This window comes from Pseudonaja textilis, chromosome Z (genome assembly GCF_049901715.1).
Source record: "Pseudonaja textilis isolate UNSWEBS1 chromosome Z, rPseTex1.2, whole genome shotgun sequence".
Lineage (NCBI taxonomy): Eukaryota > Metazoa > Chordata > Lepidosauria > Squamata > Elapidae > Pseudonaja > Pseudonaja textilis.
Genome location: NC_142008.1, coordinates 33,905,343 through 33,917,139, shown reverse-complemented (window position 1 = coordinate 33,917,139; position 11,797 = coordinate 33,905,343). Strand labels below are relative to the sequence as shown.

Below are 11,797 nucleotides of genomic sequence, written 5' to 3'. Positions count from 1 at the left end.
TACCAGTTCTCCAGAACTGGTCCGAACCTGCTGAATACCACTTCTGGGGTACTTGTCCCACACCGTGGATTGGTCAAGAACAAGTATCCTTGGCAAATTGCTCTGAAAACATGCCAGCCACTGGTAGAAAGGATTGCTGGCAAAGACCCAGTTGAGGATAAATGTTTGTGATGGGTCAGCTGCTGTGGACCCCTCACAATGAAGTGGACACAACCATGTGTCCATGATTAATTGTCCTAAACTTTGTTAGAGTATCATAGTCCAGGAAAGTTCATAGGAGGTGTATCCATACAAGCTGGTAGATGCAATTCCACCTACAGCTTCTACCTAATGTATAAATCCAAGACAATTCTCAAGTCATAAATCACATCTTCTTTGGGTGGAGGCAAAAATGTCTGCAGTAGCTTTGGGAAATGGTGTTTCTAGAATGTCCAAGTGTCTACTCACATACAATTAGTCTCCCTAGGATTTAATCTGAATTTGGGGGGGGGAGTACATTAAAGTACTAATTTGCTATCAAGATGCAGCTTTTTATTGTGCATGAAATTCATTCAGAGAGGTTTCTGGTTTCTTTGAGAGTGGATGCTAGAGCAGAACAGAAAAATGAGTGGGTAGAAAATAAGTCACTTTAATGCTTAAGAGATCATTTCCATTTTGCAGAATTTTATATTTTGTGCAAGAATAAAAGTAAGGTTGTCTTTGTATTATTGCTAGTTATATAAATTACTTCCTTTTTATGACTTTTCATGACTTGTGCATGACCAGTTTCTTTATTCTTAATGGATAGTAGTGTATTTCAACAGAATGATAAAAAAGATGTCAGGTGCTCTGATGATCGTTGTAATTGCTATCATCATCATTAAAATTGTTGGGTCTTTCATAAATACTATTTTTAGTACCAAAATTATACTTTTCTTTGTTCTTTGTATCTTCCTGATTTTGAGTGGACGATAAAAGCTTCTTGAGGAAACCTGGAAGGCAAGTGAAGAATAAACTTTGTAATTAGAAAAACCAGGACAAAGGAAAACAATAGAACAGATACACTTTTCTCCTGCCTTTCTCTTCAGGAAATTGTTTTTCATTCATGGTTTAAAATCTTTCTTCGATTAGGAATGGCAAAGGTTGGAGATCTCCAATAGCATGCTCTGATTCTTGCTAAAGTTCTTACGTTCCAGGAGTTAGAGTTTCACACCTACCGAATATTATTTTTCTTTAGGCCTTTAACTTTTAAAGAAACAAAGGAAATTAAATGACAAAAACAAACTAAAATAACTCTGAGATTTCTACTGTGAAATTTTCTTCCTTTCACCTAAATAATGTAATCCATATGGTATTTCACTCAACCTAGCACCAGAATCTCAGCTTTTTGCAATGTCTGGCAATAGCCCCAGATTTGAATTTCCTTATGATATGCATTTGGATTCATTATACTGTCACTTAAAATGCACCTTTGAGTTATGCAGAGATAATGAGAATAGGGCTTCCTAGTAAATTATCTTGCATTGAGAGATTCCAAAAATAGAAGCATAGAAAGAATATCTCTACTGCTGATTCTTCATGCTGTCTGTAGCAGCTCTCCAGGAATTCACAAAGATATCTTTTTTTGGGTTCTACCTGAAAAACAGAGATGGAACATATATTATATTCTTTTTCGGGTTCTACCTGAAAAACAGAGATGGAGCATATATTATATTCTTTTTCGGGTTCTACCTGAAAAACAGAGATGGAGCATATATTCAGTTCTTTAACTACAGCCTTTCTCTTAGGGCATTTATTTCAGAGATGTAGAATGGATTTTCAATAGCATAGTACTACCATTGTACTGATTTTTATTTAAGTTAATAGCACCTGAAAATGAAGTGATAAATAATTGAGTAAAACAGATGTTTCAGAACAAAGAAAGCTTATCAGAGTTTTCTATCAGACTGGTCATACCATCACTGTATAGAAATATTATTCTGAAATTTTTTTTAGAAAAAGAAAAATCTAATTCAGTTGAATGGAAAACAAATTACATTGGTTTTGTTTAGCAAAGTATAGGGGGAAAATGATGAATAAACATGGTTCGCATAATAACAAAACAGTTGAGGGATGTGTAAGTAAATGCGCAATAGATTTTTCATTTGTTGGTAGCTTAATTGGTTTCAAAACTTGAAGTTAAACATACTTGTTCCTATTTTAGATCAGGAAATGGAGCAATCCAATACACTACAGAGGGGTGGAGCAATCTTTGATCAAAAAAGACAAATAAAGCCTGTACCCCCATTGTAATTATATATTAAGCACAAAAACATTACCAAACAAAATTATAAAGAAATTATAAAGTGCACTGGGGAAGAACTGTAAAGAAATTGGAATGAAAATTTCAGCTCACTAACTTAATCCATATGCTAGTACACTCTTAAAATGTCTTGCCAATGAGACATTCAACACAATTTAACTCTCTAGCTGAAGTTAGTGGATAGAATAACAAAACTGACCTTCCTCCTTGCTTTGATTTAGAACAATGCTGATTTCCTGAATTATCCACATGACTATAAAAGAAGCAAAGGAATGCATTGGTGATCCTTCGTCCTAACAGGGCCTGTCCTCCTATTCACAGGTCATCCACACAGTCATAATGTTCACATTGCATACAGATTATATGTAATTCCCATATTCTTTTCACCCTAGTATGCAAAGAGTCTTGCCTATTCCTTGTTCAGATATCTAGCATTAACTCTTAATGAATAGAAATGTTGACCAAGAGCCATTACAATTTTTCATATAGATCAATTTTTTATGGTAAGGCTTTATGGATGGGGCTTTGGAGATAATTGCTCTGGAGGTAAATCAAAATTGATATCTCTTCATTATCTAAGTCCATGTTGAAAATGTTCTCATTTTCTGTTTCACTGATTAAAAAAGAGAAAATATAAATGGCAAGGTTCAGGCTTTCACATTTAGAGTAATATAGCTTTAGAATGTGTTCTTCATATATTTCCATATGGTTTATTTCTGCACAAATATACAAGCAGCATAGGCATACTTACACTTAAAAATAACTTTATAGTATTAAAAATATGGTTTCCACATGGATGAAGAAAAAAGTTATATCATCTAAACAGCTTGCATGCCACATTTGACATAGAAGAAAATGAACTGGGAAGAGAAGTTTTGGGTGATTCAGCACCTGCTTTACATCTTTTACAAAGTCAGCAACTTTACATTTTTATTATAGAAATTCGTGCCAAGAGATAATCAATATCTCCAGGACCACACATGAATTCATGAGCGCAATATTTGACATGATGTAAATATTTTACTTGTTTTCTTTTCATCAAGAAAAACCTACAAATTAAGACAATAACTTTACAAGTATCAAATAAAAAGAGAAATGGTGGAAGTATTAAATGAATTCTTTAAAAAAATGACAGTTCTGTATAGTATGGGGCTAATAATCTAAAAACTATTTTGGAAAGTAGCTTCTGTTTGAATAGTGCATTAAAATCCTTATCTTACTAATATTCAGATATGCAGAAATATGTTTCTTTAAAAGTTTTCAGGGCTTCTTATAAAAAATGTTCCTTTAATCATAACGAAATGTTGCAACTCCTTACCTTATTGCCTTGGAATTATGCCCTGCTACCATAGTATAACATTAATTTCCTGTTCTTAGCTAAGCTTTTGATATACATGTGATTACAGTAGCCACCTATAAGGAAAGAGGAAATAGCCTTGTGGAACTGGACAAATGCTGCTACCAATGTAATAGTCAAATAAAAGAGTCTAGAGCAAGAATGTAGTGTTGAATAAATGTTCCAGTCTCCACCATGGTTCTCATGAATGTAAAGAGAACAAGATAGGAAACTGTAATGGAATTGAGAACGGCCTTGGGAAACAGAAGGTAGAGCTGCAGCCTAGCAAATGGTCTGGTAGATGAAATCTGACTCCAATTGAGGAATGGGAATAAAGAAATTATTTTAAAAGAGACCTGCCCTGGTTTTCTGGAGAGTAAAAACAGGGGAAGCAAGACGCACTTTCAAGTTTGGTCTGGACTACCTCAAAGAGCTGAAATCAATCTCTCAAGACAAAGTCTATTATCCCTTCCAGACTTCCAAAGCTCACACTAAATCCTAGTGGATCAGAGTTATTTTCCAGCAAATTTCTTACAGTGAAAATTACACCCATACTTGCTTAACATGATCTGGATTATGTTCAAAAGAGACTCTGGATGGTAAACTGTGAATGCAGCATAGAAATACTGACTTTTTGCCACTTTTATGTGTGTGTGTGTGTGTGTGTGTGTGTGTGTGTGTATAATCTTGCTCAGTCTGGTTTATTCTAGCTGTGCTTTAAATATATATAGTGATTCACTTTAATATATGAAGTGAACAGAACAATTCAGTGTACATAAAGCCTATTTCCCTATTTTGAGGAATCAGGAATTAGGCCCTTCAGGCAGAGTTTTGTTTAAGTTGATGTTGTTCTACCTGCCCCTCCCTACACTGTCCCTAGCTGGCAATTAAAGCCTTAACAGAATTTTCCACCATAACCTCATACATTTCTCTATTATGATTATTAAATTAGATTTTTCATTGTTCTAATATATCAGTTCCTTAGTTCTCTTGCAAATAAAACCCTTTCAACATACAGCCTATTCAGATACTTTCAAAATGCTGTATTGTGCCTGGAATTTCATCCTATAATCTTTTGTTCCAAACCATTGGTTTATGTTTAATGATCGTCATTTTTATGTTCATCTTGCTTTGACATGGTGCTAACACAATATCCTGAAGATGGACGAAAATATCAAAGAGTGTCCAGAAATCTTTTGTTGTTTAAGTATTTGGAGCCCAATCTAAACTCATCTGATAACTGAACTCTTTCTTTTTTTGTGATTTTTGGAGCAGATAGCCTTTTTATCCAAACTATTTATCCTAATCAGCAGCTGGAAAAGAAGAATGTTAAATAAACTATTTGATTCAGATTTTTTTCCCCCTGGATGTTTACCCAGCTGTTGACAAAAGCCAGAGTATAGTTAATGACTTGCTGGACTTATTTGAGACGGAAGTGGGGAATCTTTCTGATATGTTTCATTTGCTGATGTTAACCGATGAAGGAAAACCAAAAAGATGACAGGTTTCCTCTTGATACTTAGTTTGATTAGCAAAATATATCATGTACCTTGTTAAAAGTTCAAATCTCCCATATTCAAATGTGTAAATATTTGTAGGAAAGCCAGATAAGAAATTTCTCTATAGAACGCACTGGATTCTATGCCTGTACAAAGAGGGTGGGGGAATCCAACCTTAAAAGTGGGATAGTTGGCAAACCTGATGCGCTTTAATTTTTTTTTTTTTTTACATTTCCAGAATCCTCTATCATCATATTTTTCTTTGCCTGTATTTGGTAAGGGGAATTATATAAACTATTCATGCATAAAGTGTAAAATATATTTAACACATTTTAACCCCTCCAATATCCCTTAAAAACCCAGAAGCAAAAAATCCTGTTCTTGTCCCTGTTCTATTATATCTCTCCCATTTTACTTCTTCACCTAACTCATATTGCATATCCCAGGCCGATAAACTCAACCATCTAGCATTCAAGAGTTTGTATTTCCTGTCCTAAATTTACCAATGTAAGCAGGTAGAGCATGCCCAAGACCAGTCACTTAGACTGATAATTGTTTTTCCCCAGGGAAAATTTTGGTTCCAAAATTTCAGTGGCAGCCCTTCCCACCCTCTGTGATTATGTGACCACAAGATAGATGTTTGGTAATCATCTCAGATTTATAGCCATTTGCAGTGTCTTGCAGTCATGTAATCATGCTTTATAATATTTTTGCCCCAAATCATCATTTACTTTCAGTTTTTGGAAAACTGGGCCATAGAAAACAATTGGTCTGATCAACAACTGGTATTTGTGTAAAGAGCACAGCATTTGCATAGTGATCATGGCATTTGTTTAATAACCACATCAAAAAATCCACCTGGGCAATCTGCTTTAGGACTGTCGAGACTTACAACCCTAGTGGGCAAGTTCTATAACAGTCGTAAGTCAAAAACCTCTAATGACAGGTAAGGATTATAATACAAGGCATAGACATAAAGAGATGGTCAAAGGACATGAGGCATATGCAGAAGAAGATGGAGAGACAACATCAAACACAGAACAACAACATCAATTAACAATGGTTGAGGCCATCAGAAAAACAAGTGCCAAAACTTTGTCTCTCCTTCAATGTCTAAAGTGGTAAAAGCAGTAAAAGAGGAAGAAGAACTGAAGACAGATATTGGGTAAAGTAAACCTAATACATTCAAACTCTGGAATCTTCAAGGAATCTTGAACCATACTGTGTCCTCCTTCCTCTCCGAGATGCTAGTAAAAACAAAACAAAATGAAATGAAACAATACTTCCAGTCAACTGTATTCTAGTGATAAAGGTAGAAAACATTACAAAAGAAAGTTGATCCTATGAAAAATATAAAGATTTATATATATATATATATATATTATATATTTAAGATCAATAACTTATAAAATTTATCATTTTGAGGCAGACTTTGAAAAATGGGAGGATTAAGCTTTGGAAGGTTGAAAACATTTGGAGCTTTGGAGGTCCAATACGGACTGTGCTTTTTTAGAGGTGTAATATGGATTTGCATGACTTCACTTTTATTCAGTAAGTAGATTTATAAGAACCTAAATACTGCAAAAGCTATCATTAGTCTCCAGAGAGATCTCTTTCCAGGACAAAAAAAGAAAGAAATCAAACTAAGCACTTATCCAAGGATATTTCAGCACGCTGGAAATAGGAAAAACATTACAATATTTTTATGCTTTTGCTCCTTCATCATGGCAGCATCTAGCTAAATTTGAGAATATAAGTTGAATTAAACCTGGCTAATACTTGGATGGACCTCAGCAGGAAATCCCCTAGTTATAGACTATACTGAAAATAAATTTTTTTAAATGTCCTAGAAGAAGGCAATGGCAAACTTCTTTCACATGTTGCCAATGCAACTTGAATGTGCCCCAACAAGCTATAGGATATGACCCTGATTGGAAAGTTTACCTTTATTTAATAACCAAATAATATTTAAATTATATGATTTGTATTATTTATTAGATTATTTTAATGCATATGTAAACTTGTGAATGTGCACACAACACATGGTAATATTAGAAATGCTACAAAAATCATACTGTTGTGGAACTCATAATAGGTTATTCTTTGAACATATTCCAGCAAAACCAAGATAGAGAACTTCCTAGCCATGGGCTGGTGTGGTTAAATAGCAGTGGAAAAATTAACACAAGCAAATATTTTTCAGCATATGAACAGTTCTGAACATCATCCAATCCTTAGATGTGTTCATTGGATGAGCTTACATTCATTTTACACCTCTCCTTTAAGCAACGAAGCTTGAGATATCTGTCCATAATGACTTGAGATAAAGACAGCTTGAGACAGAGTCAGGATGCCTGCTCGACTTGTAAAAATGCCAGAAATTTATGTGTTCAAATAATAGTTATACAAAGTAGTGTAAAGATTAAAGTTCAACTGAAACCAAAGATTTTCTTCCTAGAATTAGTATATTGAATTAGTCAAGAACCATAAAAGATTATTTTATTATTACTACTATGTGGCTATTAGATGTGTGAAAATGAAAGGATTCACAGTAGAGGAATGAATGGTGAAGATGATAAAAATAGAGAAAAAAATCATAAAATTAACCTACTTTATTAGTGATTGGAAACCCCTTATGGATTTGTTGCTTTAAAAAAAGATAGAAAAGTGAACTTGTGACTTATGGGATTATAGGAAGATTAGAAAAGGTAGACTATGGCATGTCTATAAAGAATAATTTTTATTCTTTAATAAGAGAGAGGGAGGGAGGGAGGGAGATAGGGAGGGAGAGGGAGAGAGAGAGTGTGTCAGTCAGTCAGTCTCAGGAGAACATCATTCTTATAAATTGACAAAAGAATTTATAGACATAAAGAGGAGTTTATAAAGTTCGCATGTCTTGTGAGGCTTAATGCTATGCCAGCAAAAAGATGATCTAAATGAAAGGTTTCTATTAAAATCAATGTGGTCTCGTGAGAACAAAAGGATTGGGAATCCATTTCTCCAATGCTTTCAGAACTATTCTGCAGCTGCAACTGTTGCATTGAAGCCATTGCTGACTTTTGTTCTTACTCTGCTTGTGATACTTGTCTGATACTGCTAATTTCTATATAACTAATTCTTACTTAGATTGAACACCTGCCTCTTGATTGCAAAGAATAAGTTGGAATTTTCACACATTCCTTTTATGGAAATTGATGGACTGAATGCAGTTTAGTGGATGCTTTGGGGATTTAGTTCCCTGTTTAGCTAGTTTGCTGACTTCTTTACCATCCAAGTCAACAACAACATTGTATACCAAAAGTCACCCTTTTCCTCAAAGAATTCGATCATCTCAAAAATTTGGAAACATAATCCTCTTGTTTTGTGCTTTCCTATTGAGGTAGAGGGGTCCCATGGTGCTTTCTTTATTAAATTTCCTATTATTTTGAGCAAGTGATTCCATCTTTATTGCTTGCATAAAGAAGAAAAGTCTGTCTGTCTGTCTGTCTGTCTGTCTCTCTCTCTCTCTCTCTCTCTCTCTCTCTCTCTCACACACACACACACACACACACACACACACACACACAGTCTGCATAATTAATTTGTGTTTGCAACATTAACTTTTTCAAACATGGAACCTATAGTGTTTGAACTTTTCTCATGAGCCCCATACTGACTCATACATCACTATGGGCCTTTGGGTTACCTATCTAGGCAATCTTCAATTAACTGGCTTATTGATATGGAATGGAACACTTTTGAATTTGCCTTTCTGGGTTTTGTCAGGGTTTTACTGTTTCTGTGTTCTGCTATTGTGTTTATGCTGTCAGACAGTTTGCATTATGGGAAAATGGTGGTGTTTTGGACTCGTGCTTTCTATGCTTGGGTAATGTTGATTGTGCTTGCTATGTAACAAGAAATTTACCTATAGTGAGTAAGTTGCTAGGGATGCTGCACAAATATTTATTTGGTTTGCTGCATTGTTTCTGCAGCAGTTTTCATTGTTTCTTAACAATGTATAGAATGATACTATATTACACTTGCAATAATCCTAATAATATGACCATCCATATGAGCCTTGCTTGCCCAAGGAAGAAATGGAGACATTATCAATAAATAAGCAAAAGCAAGTTAAACAAATATAGGCCTAAAGGGAACATATGGAAGATTAAATTGCTGGGCTTTTTAAGCACGCACTCTTTAAATTCATACAAAGGAATAAAGGGATAATTAAGGCAGCCCTGTCTTAATACAGCCTGAGAATGTATAAATGTTTAGTTTTGACATTTTTGCTAACCAAAGGCTTTGCTATTTCATAATCAACCATTAAGCATATTGGAGTAGGGATATTGGAGATACCCTTAAAATCTCACAGCTTTGCCTTTGCCAGGATGATTTGGAGTTATTATTTTATTTTATTTTTAAAATCCCCATTGCTTTTCTAGAAAATGAAATCTATTTTAATTGAAGCAGTATGCATGTGTGTGGTCTGGATTTGAACTTGCTAGAACAATGGCTTTAATAATTGTGCCAAACTCTTAACTTTTTTGGTGGTCTGATAATATGGATTGTTTCTATTTTGTTGTTTCATAACAACTGTTTTTCTTTAGCATCTCAAACCTGGCAGTTATTACTATTTATAATTGAACTGCCCAAGAATTGAGACTGATCAACACATTTGGCACACATGATTAACCAGAATGAATTAATATTGTTAATAATGTGAGTGGAATTTATGTATTAAGGAAAAAAACCCTCTGTCTGACAACTATTCAATGGTCCCTAAAATTGCATGTATTTCTCAGTCATCACCACAAGCCTCAAAGTCAGCTCTGTGTCAGCCGGTTTCCCTTAAATGCTACGTTAAGCTTAATTTCATATGTCTTTCATAGATTGCCCCATTTGTGCTATGGAGCCAATTGCATTACAAAGAGCTCTTCTGAAGAAATTAATAAGATAAAGTGGCTGAGGGTAATGAAGCAAAAGGCAATACTTCTCTGCTTCCACATAATGGCTCATTTTCTAGATGTTTACCTACCCTGAATTCAAAGAAAGCAAAATGTTCCATTGGCTAATTTTCTCTTCATTTTTTTTTTCATTAGCTTTATAAAAAGTAAACAAAAAGAAGAATCCCTCTTTTTCCCCCAAAAACATTCCATACAGATGATACTGCATAACCAAATCTGCATCATGTGATCTGACGCTGCATGATGTTTCATAAATATATTGTCATGTCAGCAAGTGGCATGGAGTGATGTTGACATTCAAAGTGGGCCTTTGATCATAAGTAAAATAGAATCAATGCTGGTATTCTGTGTATAAGGATTGCTAATGGTGCATTAGATAGAATGCACAATTTCAGGCAAATTCTGCCCATGGCCTGGGAATTCAGTCCTGACAGGCTCAGAGTTGACTCAGCCTTCCATCCTTCTGAGGTCCATAAAATGAGAACCCAGATTGTTGGGAGGCAATATGCAGATAATGCTGACAATTGTAAACCACCATAGAGTGCTGTAAAGTGCTAAGTACATAAACTTAAATGCTATTGTTATAACTTCTTACACAGAATTCTCTCACACCACCATCAGTCTCTACCACCAACAAAATGCCAATCTGTTAATGGAACTCAATCCAGGTTTTGCCCACTATTTAAAGGGTTCTGATTTTTAAAAAAACTGTTTCTTCATACAGGTGTATATTAAAATATATGCTCATCCTGTTAAATTTAAATTTTCCCCAAGATCAGTATTTTTTTCTAAACATAGGCACAGATCAGCCTTGATGGAAATAAAACCAGTCTTTTTACTTGCATAAGTTTATAATTTAAGGTGATACAGGAAAAATGACAAAATGTATAGAAGGCATTGTATGCCTCTGCTTTCTCATGTAAAATTTTATACAGGTAGGAGAAAACTGTTTAACCCCCTCTTCCCCAAACCACTTGTCACATTTTACTCTCTTAAATCCATTAGTAGGTGCTGTTCTTAATATGAGATCTGATGCCAGGCTTCTTTCAGCAAATAATATAACTGGAGTTAGGAATGCAGATCCCAGAGATGTAATTTTATTGAAAGCACTGATGAAGCTGTTACAAAAGACCTCCAAAACCTGCTGTGTTCCAAATACAGGCCCCATTTACAGTGGAATTGAGGTTCATCTCTGTTTATGTTTTATCCCATCTGCTTGATGCCACAAACCTAAATCTTTTTTTTCTTTTGGTCTTACAGGAATCATTTCCAGGTGGGCTTTTTAAAACTGAATTAATCTAATTTTAGGCTGTTTACCTCTGATTTGTAATATCTAGTTCTCATGTCTGAAATGCAGCATATCTGAATTGAAGCAATTCTTTATATATTAGATCCATCTAACATCCATCTCATCCACCTTAAAAGATTGTCCCCAACACATTCCACGTTCTTTAATCAATTCTATAATGAAAATAAAAATACATATGGCAAGCACCTCTTAAGAAATGTTCTTTTCAAAATTATACAGCAATTTGTCCTATTTCAAAACTTTGCAAACTGTCAAGAATCATCTTTTTTTTCAGTTTTCAGAAGAACTTTTAAAGGACTTCTTATCTGTATGTAGAAAATAGCAAGGATGTAGAGCTTTTCCCATCTATAATATTACAAGGAGGAATTTCAGAAGAACCTGCTTAAAATACGAAAAGTCCACTAATGTAATAAATATTCTTCCTCA

General features: G+C 34.5%; 1 long non-coding RNA gene across 2 annotated transcripts in view; it reads right to left on the bottom strand.

The window, feature by feature from the left end:
* Positions 1-571: 571 nt before the first annotated feature.
* LOC148123964 (uncharacterized) overlaps positions 572-11,797 on the bottom strand; it is a 90,914-nt gene continuing 79,688 nt past the window's right edge. Inside the window, exons 4-5 of one of the 2 annotated variants that reach the window (XR_015740081.1) lie at positions 1,449-1,614; positions 572-971 (exon numbers count right to left, since the gene is read on the bottom strand). This is a non-coding gene — a long non-coding RNA (uncharacterized LOC148123964). Of the gene's footprint in view, positions 972-1,448; positions 1,615-11,474; positions 11,524-11,797 lie in introns of those variants that run through there. The other variant, XR_015740082.1, reaches the window with a different exon arrangement.